This window comes from Cryptomeria japonica, chromosome 8 (genome assembly GCF_030272615.1).
Source record: "Cryptomeria japonica chromosome 8, Sugi_1.0, whole genome shotgun sequence".
NCBI lineage: Eukaryota > Viridiplantae > Streptophyta > Pinopsida > Cupressales > Cupressaceae > Cryptomeria > Cryptomeria japonica.
In genome coordinates, this window is record NC_081412.1 from 701,500,360 (window position 1) to 701,520,716 (window position 20,357).

The following is a 20,357-nucleotide window of genomic DNA, read 5'->3' on the forward strand; positions in this document are numbered from 1 at the left end:
CCTCCTTGAGTTGGATTGATGAGTTAGCAACACATCGACATGTGCATCTCCTTGATTAAGTCGACCATCTCCAATTTGGGAATTTTAGTTGATTTAGGATTTGGGAGAATATTCCCGAATTGCATCATCTTTGATCAACTTTTTCACACTTCATCCTCATCCTTGGCATCTTCTCCTTGTATGTTATCTTGTCTTGACTTCTTGTCATTCCTTTGCATTGTTGAGTCTTCTTCTTTCTTCTCCATCTGCCTCCCTCATTTACCTTGCAATCACATGAAAAGAGAAAATATATTTTAGATCACGATTAATGAATGAAATCTCATGTGTAAGATGCAAGAAGAATAAGAGTTCAAGGTCTTGGGTTTATAATTCACGTGGAAGAATTCTATAAGGGATTTATGAAAAAAGGTCTTCAAAATGTTGTGAAATGCACTTGAAAAATTCATAAAATTGCTTCATTAATCCTCTCTAAGCCCTTTATCTTCACCTCCTTGTGAAAATCTCTTGTTTTTCACCTTTTGCATTGAATTTTTCAGAAAATTGAACTCTGATTTCACCTTCTGTAATTTGGAAACATCACTTTCTGTAATTTGGAAACATCACTTTCAGATTTGGGAATACATGAGTTTGATGATGAAAATAAAACAAATGACTTGTTTTTCCTTTCACAAAAACATTTCATCTAGTCATTGATGTCTTAGCTATTTGATCATGCACTTTCTCTGGAATTCCCCTGTAATACTTTGTTTAGTCTTTGTAATGTCTCCAATTTTTAAGTGATATTTAATTAAATTGTTTTTTTATCAAGTTGTCAACAAAATAAATAAAATATTCAGATGATGACTTAATTAATTTAATTAAATAATAATAATATAAGAAAGTATTATTATATCATTTTATTAAATATATTTCTCCAACAAGTCAACCTATCTTCTAGATACTTCCTCAAGACCTTTGTAAGGGGGTTCGTGGTGATGGATTTCTCATGCTTGAATTTGATAAATCCTTAAGAGTTGAAGAAAGGTTGGAAGAAAGGTTGGAAGAAAATCTAACTCTCCTAGGAGTGGATTAACGATGCAGCTGTGTCAAATTTGTGAAGTCTCTATTGAAGACACATTTGTAAAGTTTTGGGATTGTTTCAGAAAATAAAGACATTTGCATCTATTTCTTATACGCAAAAAAAATTATTATATTTTGAATATTTTATATTTTTGAGTACCTGATGTGAGAAGTTTATATTGCCTAAAGTCCACTTCATATATTTTGTTGTTCGATAATTTTAATTTGTGATGGCATTAATTATGTTGATCTGTGAGACTTCAATATGGACGTAAGGGCTATATGAAGACTATCTTTAGTTTATGTAATTTTATTATAATATTTTATTGTTTCATAATTTTCATCTGTAATGACATTGATTATGTTGATCCGGGAGACTTCATATATAATATAATAATACTTGTACTCTACTTCGATCAATTAAAAAGAAAAGAAAAGACTATCTTTAGTTTATGCGATTTTATTATAAAGTTGTGCTTGATTAATATTTGCTGGGACTAAGTAAAAAGCCGATTCAATTAAGCGAAGGCTGAAGATTAACGGGTTCTTATATTTCTTGGTAGGACCTGATCTTCAATTTTATAGTTTGTTCTAAAGTTTGGAATATCGTCGGTGCTGAATATGTTCTTCTTGCGTGAGTATTCCCTGAAGCAGGTTTTCCATTTCCGGAATTGAGCGGACTCCATTTTCAGGCAATGGGGAGCAAGCTTAACATATTGCAAGACCTCTGAATGATTTTATGGCCAGCAGACACAGCAGTCATTCTTTCTGGCGTGGGGAAACTCTCATTCTGGTGCATAGCGGGAGTCTTCTTTCTGAGCCGTGAGCTATAATAGATCATAGCATAAGCACTCACTATTGGAAAAGGATTAGAAGATTTATTATTGAGGATTGAACACAGTAAGTTTCTTGGTTAGAGGTGTAACAGAGGTTTAAGTTTATTGCAGCGAAGAAATAAAGACTACATTCAAAGACTATCTGCTATCCAATATCAGCTACTTCCAACACTGGGTATTGATTTTCTCCTATCGATTGTAATCGGTGCTCATTGTAAACTGGTGTAACCTTATTTCTGCAAGAAAGGTCAGAGTTCATATTGTTCTCAGAATTTATCCTCTGTATTTATATTCTCTGTTCATAAATGAAATTATTTTTATCATTGATAAATTCACCTGAAAAGCATTAAACAGCAAAGCATAGCAAAATCTGTAACTAAAAACAAAACACAACAGCATTGGCAGTTAGGAAAAGTTCAGAAAAGAATATTGTACGGTAAAGATAACAGAGGTGTCTAGAAAGGATTATTTACAGTTTTCCTCAGGTCTGCCACGGTTCTGTTCTTTCCTCTTCACAAATTCACCTTAAAACCTGATTGCTCTTGTCCAAATCCACCCTCTTTGCTATAGGTCATCTTCCTCTTCACTTTGGATTTCACTTGAAGCTACCCTAAGGATGTATGCAAACCTATCATAAAACCCTTCTAGAAACCTTTCAATAGTTAATTGATTTTCAGAAAGTAAATCTGAAAGACTTCGCTATAATTGGCTTACATATCAGACCTGGAATGAAGAATGAACCTTTCTCTTTGCCTCTTTAGATCTGGAAAATCGGATATTTGCAGTTGTGAGTTTTGTTTCAAATTCTTGCAGATCTGAGTCTCTGAAATTTGCCTTTTCTCTCTGCTATGATCTGATTTGAACTGCTGGAATCCACCTCTTCTCTGCTCTGATTGTTGACACATTCTGCTTTCTCCTAGGTCTAATTCATTTTCTTCAGGTCTGAGTTGTCTTACTCTTCATTAACAAAGTTTTCCCTCTCCACCTCTAAACACCTGCCTGAACCTGGTTTGTTTTGCACAAATTCGCCTTCACCTTGCTAAGAATCACTTGCTCCTTATTGCTGCAGGTCTCACCTTGTTTAAATTCGTCCTTAATCTGCCTCTGATTTTGGTCTGATCTGCACCTATATTCGCTTTAGGTTTGCTTTACAAAACAAAAGAATGATTTCATTTCCCTTGCTTTATAGGTGCTCAAAGCTGGTTTGATCCTCTTGACAAGGGGTCGGCTAAGATCTTACCCTTATTATCTCACATTCTTGCACACAGATCTTACTTATCATCCTCCTTTGAGATACAGATTTTCTTGAGGATTATTCAATCACCTCGAGCATCCATCACGGAATTCATGCCTTTGACTTAGCCATTTCTTGCCTGAAGGTTGCATTGTGAAGCCTTACTCAATGAAGACCTTGACTCCTATCCAATACTTAAGCACTTTGACAAAAGGAAGCTGAAGGTTGTTTACTCATCTAGTCCAAGACATGGAAATGCTGACTTGATTACATCCTGATGACAAAGCACAGTATACTTTCACAAGCAAAAGGTTAAAGACACTAAACTAATGCCAAGCTAAAGACGACTAGGCTAAAACAACTATGCTATCAAGTAAAAAGTGGGGGTCCCCATCTGCAATGGGGCGATGTGTGAAAACTTCACAATAGATACCTCTTTGCATTAAGGCAAGGGTGATCCTAACATCTATGAACCAAATTTACAGTAATCATATCAGGTATGAACCAAACATGAAGCATACACATGAATATATGTAGACACAAAGCATACACGCAAATACACGTATTGTTATATCCTTCTTATTGACTAGAATGCATTCATTGATTCATCTCTACCCTACAGGCTGGCAGGATCAAGGCTTTGATACCATTTGTAATGTCTCCTACTGGGATATTCCTATATTTTGCCCTAGAACATCAATTGAGATATGAATTATACCAAGCGAGTGCAAATTGCCTCTTTATGTCTCTATTTAGACCCTGCATCCAGGTTGGTTATCTTTATGAAAGATGAAGAAACATATAAGCAGCAACATTATAAAGAGAGACCTAATCATCATTACATAATGTGCATGTAGGATTCAATAACACTTCCCCTACAACCTATCCTCATTATGGAGTCCCAGGGAACATCATATAAGGCGCCTCAAGCTTATTCTTTTCCATCAAGCCCAAGAGCATGGAATGACATCCACCATTTGGACTCTTGGCCCCACCCGGGGTTGCTCTACTTGAATGGAACCTTCTTCTACTTGCATCCCTTAAATGTATTCTATTCTACCTCCATAACGAGATGGTTGGTCAGATGATGTGTTGAGCAATCTACTATATAATTTATTATGCCCGATATCATAATAGCAATGCTAGACATATATTTATATATGTTAACAATACTATGTTAATTACTTCCATTTCTACATGGAAGACAAAATAGCAAATCAGTAAGATCATGGTCTATGCATTATGCATCATACCCATACTTGTAAATATATGAATCTACCAATTATTATTATAAAATCTGCAGCTACTTGCTTCCTCTTGATCAATTGCTCTTCTTTTTCGATTGATATCTTTTTCTGATTCCTTGATGCACTTGGAAGAACTCTTCGCTGAAGACAATTTGCTGACTTTGAAGAGTAAAGTATGTCGCTGTGTTGCATAACCAGAATTCGCTATTTAAGGGATTTGCTTGAGTAATGATAGATTGAATTGAGATCTAAGATGAATCTTGTTATATACAAGATTCATCTTTTACATTTCCTTCAAGTCGGCTAGGATACAATTTCATATTTTATTTTAGCACCCAAATTTGGGGCATGTTTTACAATGCATAATGACCACGTTACATGAGTTTGGGCCCAGCCCTAAGTTCCATTTATTGCCTACACGTTACACATGTTTGGGTCCAGCCCAAAGCAACAATTTAGTGTCACCATGTTACAAGTTACAAATAACTTTCTCCACGCTACATGATTGGGTCCAGCCCAGAATTCGATTTACATAATAGATAGTACATGTGTATTTTAATTGTCATTGACAACATTAAAATACAATAGATAGGTATCTGAGCTAGCTACTATTTCAACACTCCCTCTTAGCTAGGGAGGATATCTGCCACTTGTCATGATCCATTCATGACTTTCATCTTGCATTGCCCGCAAGAATGAATGTATAAGCTTCATAGAGTATACCTGCAATAAAACACATAAATATCATGAACTCATTTCATGATGTCCATCTTGCATTGCTCGCAGAGGATGGATCCACCTTACATTGCCCGCAGAGGGTGGAAGAGGTCTTACACCTCAGGCTTCTCCCAGAGAAGGATACACTATCACCTTGCATTGCCCGCAGAGGGTGACTCCACCTTGCATTGCCCGCAGAGGGTGGAAGAGGTCTTACACCTCAACCTTCTCCCAGAGAAGAATACAATGTCACCTTGCATTGGCCGCAGAGGGTGGAAGATTCAGTCTAAATTGCATCACTAAGATTGAGACTCCCTCTCAATCAATGCTGTGTTCTCCACGATTCCAAGCTTCTCTCTGAAGTACTCAAACTTCACTCGAGCTAGGGGCTTGGTGAGAACATCTGAAACCTGTTCAACAGTGCTGATATATTTCAGCTGGATGGCACCTCTTTGTGCCATATCACGAACATAGTGATAATGAGTTTCCACATGTTTTGACTTGTCATGAAACACATGATTATTAGACATTTTAATACAACTTTGATTATCACAATAAATAATAGTGGATTCCCAAGGTTTGTCCAAACAACCCAGCAAGAAGTTTGCGAAGCCAAACTGTTTCTCTAGTTGCCACTCTTGAAGCAATGTATTCAACTTCTGCAGTACTCAATGCAACTGAGGACTGTTTCCTACGGGCCCAAGAGATCATAGCGGAACCCAAGCTGAAACAAATTCCTGAAGTGCTTTTCCTGTCAATAACACTTCCAGCCCAATCAGAATCAGAGTAGCCTTCCAAATTGATCACTGTGTTGATTGGATACTTCAGCCCATAGCCAACCGTTCCATGCAAGTATCTCAGGATGTGCTTGTCTGCCACCAAGTGAACACGCTTTGGCTGGTTCATGAATTTGGCTAAGTGCACTCACTGCATAGCAAATATCTGGTCTAGTGTTAACTAGATACATCAAGGATCCAATCAACTGCCTGTACTCTGAGGGATCTGCAAAATCAGAATTAGATGCAGAAATACTCAACTTCTTTAAGTTAGTTTCCATAGGAGTAGACATAGATTTACAATCCATCATATCAATGACATTTTATTGACTAAGGATAAGATCTTTGCCATACTTCTAGTCCTAGACGATACTGCATTAGGCCTAGATCCTTCATTCCAAATTCATTGGATAATTCTTTCTTATATCTAATGACGAGACTATCTCCAACAATTAGAAATAAATCATTCACATATATATAAGAAACAAAATTAGCAGTTCACTATCGAATACTTTTAAAGTGAAGATTAGAATCAACATCATTCTTGCAAGATCCTAAACTAATCAAATACTTGACAATATTCTCATACTAAGCTCAAGAAGTTTGCTTGAGGCCGTAAGGAGCTTTTCTTTATCCGCATACATGAGATTCTCTATCTTGATTCTCATAACCTTCTAGTTATTCAATATAGACAACATCAAGAAAACAGTCTTTATATCTAACTTCCAGCCTGCAGCATTAGCTATAGTGGTTTTAATATTAGTATATCTCGCAGCAAGAGCAAATTTTTCCTTCTAACTATGAGCTACACATCTAGCTTCATATTTTCAAAAAAACTTCCATATGGAACTCCCTCTTGATTCTTAATATAAAATTGAGGTAATCAAGTCTCATGAAGATTGCATAATATAATAATCAATCAAGGAAGGCAGCCATAAATCAAAGATGAGAAATGCCAATCTTTTCCTTACTTCACTTTTACGAAATGGACCTATAGCACAATCATTATGATCAAGGCATACCTTCAAGTGAAGAAACCAAGCTCCCTCTTAAGCTTCAAGGCATGGTAAATCAAGAAACTCTTGAAGAGAAGTATTAACATGATTAAATATCCCAATAGAATGAATTAACATGTAAAGTAACTTATCTAGACTTCCATCATTGACAACATATGTCTAGATTGCTCAAAAGGATATTGCCAGTCTATGATCAACTTCAACCATAGTGTAAAGTTACACAACATTCTAAAATTGTTTTCCATAGTTGAATAACAGAGAGTTAGCTATATTAGGAAACTAAGGCAAGTGTATGACTTCAGAAAACATTTTACAAAATCCATAAGCAAGGTATATAAGCCTAATTGTCTTTCCAGCCAATGCGTAAAATCAGATATGAGTATCGACCACTCAAAAGGATACACATTGTAGTTGAGCACAAGCGTATGATCGAAAGCCAACTTCAATAAGTTAGATACCTCATTCATCTTAGGTTTCATCATCAATAGAATACTTACTTCAAAGAATGTAATAGGCAGTATGCTTAAATTGAAGAGATAGTGTCACAATGAATATTATGTAAGGATGATGAAAGCCATGACAGAAAATGCATTAGAGCTAAAGGCAATCCTCTACACAAGAGGAGCAGAGCAAGGTTATAATAACAACATAACAAAGAACATGAGAGCCTATAATGAAGAGCTAAAGAGAACCAAGTGTTACACAGTCACAGCCTACATGATAAATATAAAACAAAACAGAAAATGCAGTCCATACGATGTTAAGAGATTTGATGCAAATCAAGAGACACACTATAAGAGTATATAATTCCAGAGCAGCAAGACTATAGAGCATTTCAAGACTTAGATAGAATACAATGCATCAAAAGTATGCAGCAAGTATCATAAAGGATCATATGAAGATAGTAAGGTCAACATTGGGCATAGATACTAAGTAGGATGTCTATCACACCAATGACTGAGGTTCCATGTTTCTGAATCTCCTATACATTTATTCATCTTTCTATTTGTGCTTGTTGTTATATCCATCATAATACTCCTAGATTTATACCTGAATACACATGCTGAAGTCTTAAGTGCCAAGGATGTATTTAGATCAATGCATCAATTCGGATCATTACATATTCATACCAAACCACATCAAATAGGTTGAGAGATAAACATACTTAAAATAGAGAGTAGGGCATAACTAACTTCAATAGTTCAAACTGGATTAGAACAAATTCTTAGCACAAGAACAAGGCTCAAACTAGGGTGATTGTTCCAAACCTTAGGAAGAAGGTTAGGCAATACTAAAATCTGAAAACAAGTGCACAAACCGACATATGAAAACACCCTCAGATGAAGTAGTTAACAAGCAAGAGAACCTTGTGCACTAGATAAGACATTAATAACAATAAGGTGATCAGATGCAAATCTCCAACCAGGTGGACCTTGTTGAGTATCAAATTTGAATTAAGTAAAATATCTTGATTTGTAAGATTGAATTACAAGAGCCCTCCATTTTTAGAAAAAACCATTATTTTTATTGATATCATAATATTCCATAAGTTGTCAAGCAAGTGTAATAGCATTCTATCGAAATATCCAAAATTCAAAAAGTATCGATGAGACCCAGCGATGTCTCATCGATATAAAAGGGATATCGAAGAAAAGGGAGTGCCAGTGAACTCCAGAAAAGACTCACCGAAAGCGATGATTTCACCGATGAAAAGTATCGAAGAAAGCAGAGGTGGTCCTCACCGATGAGAAAAGGCTTTCGAAGAAACAATACCATCGATGCAAGATGAAAAAGACTCACCGAAAGAAACGCTCTCATCGAAAGAATGTTATCGATCAGACAGAAGGAAGTTACGTCGATAAAAGATATCGATGAAGATATGAGTTTCGAGGAAGCTAAAGGGCGTGTTACCGATATGCATGATTTTGTCGATACAACTTTATCGATGAAAAATTACTAATGAGCTCATCGATGAAAAGATGATAGTGGAAGCAAGTCATCAAAAGTAAAGAAGACTTCGATGAAACGATAGACCCGTTTATCGATGGGGTGTAGTGATGTCGATAGAAAGGGAGTTTCGATGGAATGATAAAGGAAGTCACCGAAGCCCTAGGTCTCTTCGACATGAAACCTGACAAACATCAGAAACATATCGATGGGGAGACGACTATAATGATCGAATGCAGCATTTCGATAAAGGGAGAAAATACATACTCGAAGTAATATTCAAAACGAAAGTATCATTGATAGAGACAAAGAGATCGATGGAATAAAAAATGAGGGATCGAAAGATATATTCTCATCGAATGATTGCCGCGAAAATCAGAAACAAATCCCAGGCAAGGTCACATCGCCATTAAATTCAAACGTGTTTCCAAGTATCCGTTGTTAAAATTGCCATTATTAACTGATCAAACGCGACATGAGGATGCTAAACAGAGATATTGTAATGAATAAAGATGACAAGTACATCGAGCACATGGGGGTACTCAATTTGTTTATCTTCCAGTTTGTTAACAAAAAATGTTAGTTAACGGTTATATGTTGAAAAGCCACAACGCTTGGTGATAATGTATACTCTCATATAAAGAAGGGAACTTTGGTAATGTGGGATAATAATTAGAGAAGGAGTAGATTATAGCCTCAGGCTTACCATTGTACTTTTTGGCAAATATATAATATAATCAGTCGTTTTCCTTTGCGTTTATGTTGTGGATTATTGCATTTTCTGCAGGCAGTTGCTTATGATATTATCTAAAGGAGATAAGGTTATTCGTGTTCTTCCAGTAAAATTCTGTGTTTCATATTGTAGATTTGGATCAAAAAGATTTACTCGCGAATTGTAATTGTTCCCTGTATTTCTTCCTTGGATGGTCTCTTAAAAGTTAGGGTTAAATTCATTCAAGCAGTTTACAATATAGACACTGAAGTAGAGCTCATAAGAAACAGTAACTGACAGACTCATCGAGAGGGGGTGGGTTTAAAAATTGTCTCATAAGTTTACACAATAAGTCCTAAAGAAATATAAAAGACTCTGTAGCCCAAGCAGCGAAGAAAGGCATTGGTCATCTATAGAATACAACTCATCAGTTCACATTTCACTTTAAAAGTAATAGGAGTAGCTGAGTAGGAAATATAGAATAGACTAGCAATAGTGTATATACATAAATTTCAAGCACAAAGATCGAATAACTTCTACAACAACAATCTTAAACTCATCTGCTATATCTCCATCCTGAGAATTTATGCCATTCTGAGATAGGAGGAAATCATATCAAGATACTTAATCTGCTATAAAAGGCATTAGTCATTGAAAACAACTAGTGAGTAGGTATACCCGCCTAGGTCCTGCAGAGCCTAAAGTGAGAGAGTTAGTAATCAAATAGGTTCACTCTATAAGTTGGCCAAGTCAATTGGAAGGTTTGAGCATAGGAGTTGGCATTTCCTTAGAACCTATCCAATCTGTTGATTTGAGACCCAACAAACCCTACAATTGAGAATAGAGGAACGAGAGCACCTAAAATCTTATTCTTGCTATCGTCCCATCGATGCCTTTAATTTGTCAAGCAGACATTGCTGTTGAACTTTTTGATTCACGGTAGACTTCTTGAATTGCTTTAGCTCATCCAGATCCGAAGGCTCAGTCAGATCCTTATCTTTCACAAACTGTAACGGACCTTCCATGATGTAAAATTTAGGGCATCTTCAAGTTTGTCCTCTACTTTCAGACCTGTAACCATCTTGCAAAACTAACAGCAAACTGAAAGTGAAGGACAACTAATAATCTGATTATTTAGAATGAACCTAAAGCTTTGATACAATGTTAATTTTAGCAATCAGATTTAAACAATAAACAACAAAGACCAGAATGCAATGAAGAACAAATACAAATCACGCAGATACCCTGGGAAAACCTCCCTCTTGGAGGTGAAAAACCCAGCCACTAATCTCAGATCTTTATTATGTAACACCAATATAATTTTACAATGAGATTCACTATTTGACAACAACCTAATCACAGTGTTGGTGTAAATAATTATTCATCATGGATATTATTACACTTTACTTCAGTTTACTTAGGAAATGCATTTCATAGTAGTTTGGGTACGAGACACTTGGGTGTTTGTGCCACATTGGAATAGTGTGTGTAGGAGAAATTCCACCTTTTATGGTGTGATCTTATTGTTACACTCCACGTTCAGTGGGTGATCCACCTCATGCGGACTATTATATTATTTCTCCTACCTACCCACACCTATTTCCTACCTACCCTTGTTTCTTATTGAGCCACATGTCATGTTTGTGTGCTCACATATCCATATAGCCTTGCCTATATAAGCAGGCTTATATTCATTGTATGTAATGCTTAATGATCCAGTTGATCATATTTTTCATCTTGATAGAATACAGTTTATTCCTATCATTATTTTGTCTCTCTTATTTGTTCTTTCCATTGCCTCTTGATCTTGGCAAAATCTCACATGGTATCAGAGCCATTAGAGTGTCATTGTTTGCCAATTGAGAGAAATTTGATGCTATTTGGGGTTTGCATTTTGGAATTTTCTATTGCAGGTTATTATTGAAGCTTGATGGATCAAATCTGAGGTTACCATTGGATTTAGGAGGTCCAAGAAAGTCAGTTTTGCCTTTTGTTTCATCCAAATCGGATTTCGGAGGCCAAATCTAGAGGCATTTGAAGTTTGACGCTGCGACGGAAATTTTCCAGAAATTATAATTTTGCAGGCATTTTTCAAATAGCGATATCTCACTCATCCGGACTAGTTTTTTCGAGCAATTTTTTTTGTTTTGGGGTAGAATTTCGTGATCTGTACAGTGGTGCAGGAGTTTTCTGATTTTAGGATACAGGTTTTTTAGAAATTGCGAAATCCCGATTTTTACAACTTTGGAGGCTTCGTTTGGGCTCATATGGACTCCTTTTCAGGTGCCGTTTTTTTTGAAAGTGCATATTTTTTCATCTACTTTCATAATCTGCCATTTGTTTGCAGTAATTTTAAGTAGAAATTGTACTTTCATTATTTGGCCATTTTTGGCATATTTGGTACTTGCATTTTGCTTGGATCTCAGTTTAGATCACTAGCAGTATTTGTTGAAGTTTCTTAAATCTCATTTTGAGAAGTTGTAAATTGAAATCAGAAGTCCACTTAGCCTTGTTTTGCAAGTGGCCTATTGTACACGCACTACATATAAAGTGCCAAAATCATCATTTTTGGGGGGTACTTTGATTGAGTGAATTTGGGGGGGTGTCTCTTATGCTTTTGTGCTCTTGTGTTCCTTCTTTTTTGCTGCTATGGGTTCTTCTAAGTTTCCTCTCTTAACTCTTCATAATTATGCTACTTGGAAAATTGATGCATGGAGTAAACTTATGGAAAAAGGACTAACTCATTACATTGATGGAACTATTGTTGCTCCCGCTGATCCTAAGGTTGATCCAGTTGGTCACTTAGATTGGCTCACTAAAAATATCATGGCAATTGGTACCTTAAGAAAGTATGTATCAAAGGATCTCATTTTTCATATTGAGAAGTGTACTCTAATCAAGGATGCTTGGCAAAAGTTTCAAGACTTATATGGTCAAGTTGATGAGATTAGGGGATATCAAATTGATAGTGATCTCACCATGTTGGATCCCAAGAACTTTGATACTATACAAGATTATGTCAGTAAGGCAAATGAGTTGAGGGCACAACTCAAAGATTGTGGCATTGATAAGAAGGATACTCAATTGATATTCAACTTGATAGGCAAGCTTCCACAAGAATATGCAGCATTTGTTTCTAGTTTCCAAACCCATAGGATGACAATGGGTTCAAGCTACACAATGCCTACTTTTGATGCTTTCAATGAAATGTTGATGATGGAACAAACTAAGTTGATAAGTATGGACATTCTTAAGGCTTCTATGTTGGCATATGCACACTCCAATGAGACATTGTATGTGATTGAAGGTTTTGTCATTGATGACAACCTTGCAATCCTATGGCACCGGCAAAGACATTATACCGGCATCAGCAGATCACACTCTACACCGGCACTCAGGACACCGACACTGGCACAGAAGAAAGGAAGTATACTGGCATAGAGGTCGACAGGATTTTGTTTATTATTGAAAAACTTTGTAAGCCGACTTGGCAAATTGTAAAATGACTCTTATATATAAAAGAGATCATTGTAGACATAAAAATAAGGAGACAATAAGAATAAGGAAAATATTAGGCAGACCTATTGTGCGAAATATAGGTTAAGGGGTATATGTAAAGAACAAAGCAGGAACCGGTACTGAATCTGGCATTGAAGATGCTATTGTAAAGCAGTACAAGTTATTGGATTTGTATAATCCTCATTGTAAGTCAGAGAGACTTCCCATTGAGCAGTGAGCTCTAGGCAGTTGGCTTTCCTGCATGTGCAGGCCCCTATTGTAAGTAATATTCTCTTATTGGCCAGTGAGTGAATATTGTGGGTCACAAATCCCACCGAGGTTTTTCCCACACTGGGTTTCCTCGTTAAAATGTTGTGTTATGGTGTGCTTTTCATGTGGATGTTCTTGATTCTATTTATTGCATTATTTCTTGCATACCGGTACACTGTTATATTATGTTCTGCATGTTTTAAGTTAAGAAATTCCATTCACCGGACAGATACTAATTCACCCCCCCCTCTCAGTATCTGTGGGATTCCTAACAATTGGTATCAGAGCTTGGTCCTCTATTTTCGGAAGCCTAATAGCTTGAGGAAGATCTTGACACCGGTAAAGATGGAAAATCTAATGAAGCAACTTGAAGGAGCTCTTACAGACTATGATGCAGAGAAATTGAAAAATATCAAACTAGAAGATGATTTAAGGGCAGCTCAAGATATCATTCAGGCACTTCAAGAAAATTTTACTATTGCAAGAAATAAGAGAACTTTGTGAAAAATTACAAAATGAGAATGATGAAAAGGAATCACTTAATGATATGATAAGCAAGTTGAAACAAGAGATAATGATAACAAAAAATGAGATGCAGGATATGACTATGAGATTTTGCAAAGAGATTGAGGATAGGAAGAAGAATGAAGAAGAATTGACCAGAAGACTAAGTGATGCAGCAAATGAGAACACAAGACTTAGCTATGAAAATGACATGTTGAAGACAGAGCTGATGCATACTCAAAATGATTCAAATGAACTGATGAGACAAAAGGAAGTCTTAGAAAGAGAACTAGAAACTGCAAATCAACATAAAGAAAAACTCAAGAAAAGCTCAGAGGAACTTGGCACCTTGCTGAAGAATAAAAAACCTAAAGGTGACACTTCTGGAATTGGCTTTGAAATTGGTGAAAGCTTTGGTACTGCAAATACTCAGGATCACAACAAACCGGTAAGACAACCTAATGCCTATAAAATCAATGGAAAATGCTTTAACTGTAATAAGTATGGTCATAGAGCAAATGAATGTAGATCTAGAAATTATCAGAATATCAACACACCCACCGGTCAATGTTCTAAATGTAATAAAGTTGGTCACAACTTTGAAAACTGTAGAATGAATGTGAGATGTTATGTTTGTGGAAGATTTGGACATTTATCTAATCAATGCAGAACACAAACCGACATAGGTTATGGAAAAGCTATTCAGAAGAATAATGTAACTTGTTATGCATGTAACAAAATTGGGCATATTGCTAAATTCTGTAGAAGTAAAGGAACACCGGTAGACAACAAAAGTTCTAGCGTGAAAGGTAAAGAAAAAGTTGAAGAGGTTAAACAATAATTCACAAAACAATGGATTAGAAAAGCTGATCTAAATATTGGGAATACTCCTCCACCGGTAGAACAAACCAATGCTTCACCGGTAGGACAGAGTTATGCTTCACCGGAAGGACAGAGCAGTGCTCCACCGGTAGGAAGTTCTTCATCCAATTGAAGAAAGTTTCTTTGAGGGTTTGGCAATCTAATGACACATGTATTATTATTCCCTCGGTTAGAGATAAGAAGTTGAAAATTACTTATTACCGGCAAACAATGTTAAGTGAATACTTAACCGGCATGCAATTAATGTGGTAGATGGCGAATAGACACTATAAAATTAAGGTTTTGGCTCCATTTCATTTCACTGAGATTTCAAATTTACGAAGAGCGCGAAGATTCCGAGCTAAGGCATTTCGAGCAAGAAGCAAGAACACTCCAAGCAATCATCCATCCTAAAGGTAGTAAAAGGTATTTAATCATGACATCCACCTTTGCAATTGAATATATAGCAAACCCTACTGTTGTTGAAGTGATAAAAAGACGTAGGCCCGTATTTCAGTTAGTTCCCGAGATAGCAAAGAAAGATGATACCTTAGGTGCTTTTTCTCAAATTCCTAAGGGAGTTGTTTATGCTGAAGACCCCAGAATGTACATCCATTGCAACATTGAGGAACTAGGAGATGAAGAAATTAAAACCATGTTTAAAACTGTGATATGTGATAAAACCGGCAATGTAAAAGATGAACACAAAATCATTGAGACCCTAGGATTTATAGAGATCCTTAGCATTCCTGAATTTCACAAGGATGTGATTAGGATAGTCTTAAGCAGGGTACATGGTGAGTTTTTCTGGTTGGATGCAATCCACAAAATCACCAAAGAAGCTGTGAAAGCTATCACAGGGTTTACCGACCACCGGTAAAAGACCAGATAAAACCAAGAAAGTTTCCAATGACCTAGTTATAAACCTAACTGGTGCAACATTCGACAAAAGGTCCCTAAGAGTTAATGATGTAACAGACATTAATGTGAAATTCATCAGCATGATATTAGGGTATAAAGCTACTCATGCAAATAGACTCAATTCAGTTTCAAGTTTATGCATTAAGAGTGCTTATGATATGATCACAGATAATGCAAAAATTGATGTATGTGAGTGGTTAAAAGATGAATTAATTGACAACCTTGGAAAGATCAAGAAGGACAAGAAAGGAACTTTCAGGTTTGGAAATCTGTTAGTATGTCTGATGCTACATATAACAAAACAGGTTCCTGGTATAGGCTACAAAGAACTTGGATATGATATACCAGTAGGCAAACAGTTAATAGAACTATTCAATAACATGGGAAAAGACAAGGAAAACAATGTTCATGACTTCTTTCAAGCATTAAAGGCCAAAATGAAGAAAAGAATAAGGTTATCACAAAAGATTGTTGACAAATACAAAGATGAAATATGCTTTGTAATCAAGAAAGATGAAATCTGGATGGAAGCAGTCATCCCTAGAACAATCTGAGTAACAGAGATGGGTTATGAGATTGATGATCACATAGTTGAAACATATGCTAAAGCACTTCTGGAAGCACCAAATGAACCTAAGGAAGAAGTATTTGGTAGTGCTGAAACCATAGAAAGTCAAATACAATCTAAGAAGAGAGTGAAAAAGGTTGAAGCAGTTGTGAGAAGAGGTTCTAGACAGGCAAAAGCCATCAAAGAATATGTATTGAAAAAAACTGGTATAACAGAGGATGAGTTAGCAGCTCCACAACCTGAAACTCACCTATCACCGGTAGGTACTTCTTCGGAAGGAGACATGCCTGCAACCTTCAAAAGAGTTGTAAGAAAAAGAGATCCCTCACCGGCAACCACACCTTCACCCAGGAGGACAAGGCAAAAACAACAAGCAGTGAGATCTCCGGTAAGAAAGACCACACCAAAGAAGAAATTGACACCCAAGAAGAAGAAGAGGACAAACAAAGACTTGGCCCCTCTTGATATACTGCTGAATGAAATCACAGAGGAAGGTAAATTGAAGAACATAGAGAAAATATTTGACACCTTAACAGTTGATGAAAAAGAGCAAGTTGAACATAGTGTTATATTGCACATGGATATGTATAAGAAGTTTTTAATGGAAGTAGTCAATGAAATTCCAGATGAACTATTCAAAAGACTAGAAGCAAGAAGACAAGCAGTAATAGAACTGGATAAGAAAATAAAAAATTGAAAAGCTACTTGCTGTATATCTGGTAAACTCTCCCAAAGAAATTGATGACCTAATCGCTCAAGCCAACAGGACAGTATTTTCTACTGCACATCGGCACATTGCTTTAATGGTTGGAAGAGTAAATGAGGTGATTGAAGAAACTAAAGATGGATGGGACATATTCCTAGTTGAGAAAGAAAAACAAGAAGAATACAGGAACCCCAAACCCATAAAAGTTTATCAGAAAGATAGAGACAAGGGGAAAGGAAAAGTTGGTGGACCACCTAGTATCAAGGTTAGAGACAACTTACCTCCACCTCCTTTAATTACTTCACCGGTAAAAACAACAACTACAGATGATCAACCGGCAGCTGAGAGTATGGATGTAGAGGATAATAATCCTAATCCTGAAGTCTTATATACTGTGGATGTTGATACTCAGAAGATCAACATAGTGGTAGACAAAGATACAACTGATAAGACTAATATGGCTAGTGAGCCTCCGGTAGCTAAGGAAACTGATAACACATAGGAGAAACCGGCAGAAGATAAAAAACAAAAGGTAGAGACTCAGACACAGACTGAGACAACACAACAAACAGAGAAACAAACAGAGCAAAAGGCTCCGGAACAACAACAACAACAACAACAGGAACAGGTACATAAGGAAACAGTGCCACCGGCAACTAGTGAAGCAGAAAAACCATTGCTTAAAGAAATGTAGACACAAACAGACCTACCAGAGCTCAATACAAGCTTGGTTACTTCCACTGGTACTCAGATTGTTGATTCATCATCAGGATACAAATCAACTAATGTGCCTGAGGTACTATTAGATTCAATCAAGAAAATAACCGACTGCAGCTCACAAGCTTACAAAGCAATTGATGATACCATACCAATTTTGAAGGTAATTGCTCCTAACTGTAATATAGATAACAAAGATTCTTTAGGACAACTTTATACATTGTGTAAATATATCACAGAAAGCATTGAGAAAATAAAGGAAGAGTCATTGAAGGATAAGGTAGAAATTGAAAAACAAAAATTCTTTGATGAGCAAATAAAGAAGTGTAACAGAGATTTTGACACACTTCTACCGGAGTTATGTAATTTGTTGAAAGAGTACAAAAATCTGTACAAAGATACCTGTAAAACAAACTTTTTGACTGTAGATATAGACAAGAAAATGAGCAAGGTACAGGATGAGATCAATAAACTTGCAGATAGTTTTGTCAACTCACTTGATACACTATCAGTTTTTGAGGAGAAGATAACAAATTTTGAGGAAGAACTTCTTAAATTGGAAAGAGAGAAAGAAAGAATAGTAAATAAGGCAAAGCATTTGAGATCAAAGCTAAGTCCAAGATTGGACTATTTAGCATTTCTACGGAAGGAAGTATTTGAGGCATTAATACAGGGAAAGAAAACACCGGCAGAGCATTTGCAGCATCTCACCGGTATAGTGAAGAGAACAAAGACAACAATAAAGGATAGCAAAAAGTTTATGGACAGTATAAACTTGATTTTGGGAGATCTTTTTCAAATTGTAACCACCCAGTTACAAGGTTGAAACTACAAACTCTACTGACATCTTGACAACCTTTGTCATTGATGCCAAAGGGGGAGTAGTAGGATGAGAAAATTCAATATCACAGGAATCATATGCTCAAGGGGAGCGCACACATTTTTGGACGACACATTTTTGCATCATTTTTGAAATTTCTCATGTGTGTTGCCATCAATGCCAAAGGGGGAGATTGTTGGCATATGCACACTCCAATGAGACATTGTATGTGATTGAAGGTTTTGTCATTGATGGCAACCTTGCAATCCTATGGCACTGGCAAAGACATTATACCGGCATCAGCAGATCACACTCTACACCGGCACTCAGGACACCGACATTGGCACCGAAGAAAGGAAGTATACCGGCACAGAGGCCGACAGGATTTTGTTTTATTATATTTTGTTTATTATTGAAAAACTTTGTAAGCCGACTTGGTAAATTGTAAAATGACTCTTATATATAAAAGAGATCATTGTAGACATAAAAATAAGGAGACAATAAGAATAAGGAAAATATTAGGTAGACGTATTGTGCGAAATATAGGTTAAGGGGTATATGTAAAGAACAGAGCAGGAACCGGTACTGAATCTGGCATTGAAGATGCTATTGTAAAACAGTACAAGTTACTGGATTTGTATAATCCTCATTGTAAGTTAGTGAGACTTCCCATTGAGCAGTGAGCTCTAGGCAGTTGGCCTTCTTGCATGTGCAGACCCCTATTGTAAGTAATATTCTCTTATTGGCCAGTGAGTGAATATTGTGGGTCACAAATCCCATCGAGGTTTTTCCCACACCGGGTTTCCTCGTTAAAATCTTGTGTTATGGTGGTGCTTTTCATGTGGATGTTCTTGATTCTGTTTATTGCATTATTTCTTACATACCGGTACACTGTTATATTATGTTTTGCATGTTTTAAGTTAAGAAATTCCATTCACCGGACAGATACTGATTCACCCCCCCCCTCTCAGTATCTGTGGGATTCCTAACATTCTAAGTCTCAGGCATTAGTAGCAAATCAAGGGAACAAAGGAAATCAAGGAAAGGACAACTCAAACAAGAAGAAATGACAATCAAAGCCTAAGGACAAAGCATCATCCTCTCCACAACAAGGAGATACATCCTCTTCCAAGAGGGATAATTCACCAAAGAGGGAGAAACCTACTTGTGCCTATTGTAAAAAGTTTGGTCATGAGGAGCGTCGTTGCCATTTTAAAAAGATTGATGAGCTCACACATATCATCAAAAAGCATAACATTGATTTGCCTAATGTCTACAAGAAGGATTATTCATCAACTTCCACTTCCTCACATTCAAAAGGAAAAGAGCAAGCATTCATGGCTTCTACAAGTGGGAAGACTCACTCTTTTGGGACAAGAAAAGGAAAAGCTCTATGTGCTACTACCAGTCATGATTCAGAGAGATGGCTTCTAGATTCAGGGGCTTCTCATCATATGGCATCTTCATAGTCTATGTTCTCTACATTTGAGCCTTGCACCATGCCGCAGATTTTGATGGGCAATCATACATACATGGATGTGATTGGGGAAGGATCTATTGACATTGGGGATAACTCCTTCAATGATGTGTTGTGTGTACCCCACTTGACAAACAATCTCCTTTCTATCTATCAAATCACACATGGCGCAACTAAGAGAGTTGTGGAGTTCACACCTGAGTCAGTTTTCATTAGAGATTTGGAGACTAGAGCTATCATTGTGACTGGGGTGGTTGATCATGCATCTCGGTTATACTCCTTTTCACATTTTGTTGATGATGATGATTTCACATTTGATGATTCTACACATGATGATCGCACTTCTTGTGATGGTTCAGATTTTGAGGAGAACTTTGGGCACTTGAACATGGGGATTCTCACATGTGACCCCGTTCTTGAGTCTTGTATTTCATCTCCTCATATTGATATCACATCACCTATTGCACCTGA

General features: G+C 36.6%; 1 protein-coding gene across 6 annotated transcripts in view; it reads left to right on the forward strand.

The window, feature by feature from the left end:
* LOC131064725 (ribonuclease MRP protein subunit POP4) overlaps window positions 1-20,357 on the forward strand; it is a 138,168-nt gene that overhangs the window by 1,967 nt on the left and 115,844 nt on the right. The window contains exons 1-2 of one of the 6 annotated variants that reach the window (XM_057998986.2): window positions 1,491-1,618; window positions 1,711-2,142. The exons of 1 other annotated variant lie outside the window; for it this stretch is intronic. The gene's annotated coding sequence lies outside the window, so the exon portion shown is untranslated. 4 more of the 6 variants (XM_057998988.2, XM_057998983.2, XM_057998985.2 and 1 more) reach the window with 4 other exon arrangements.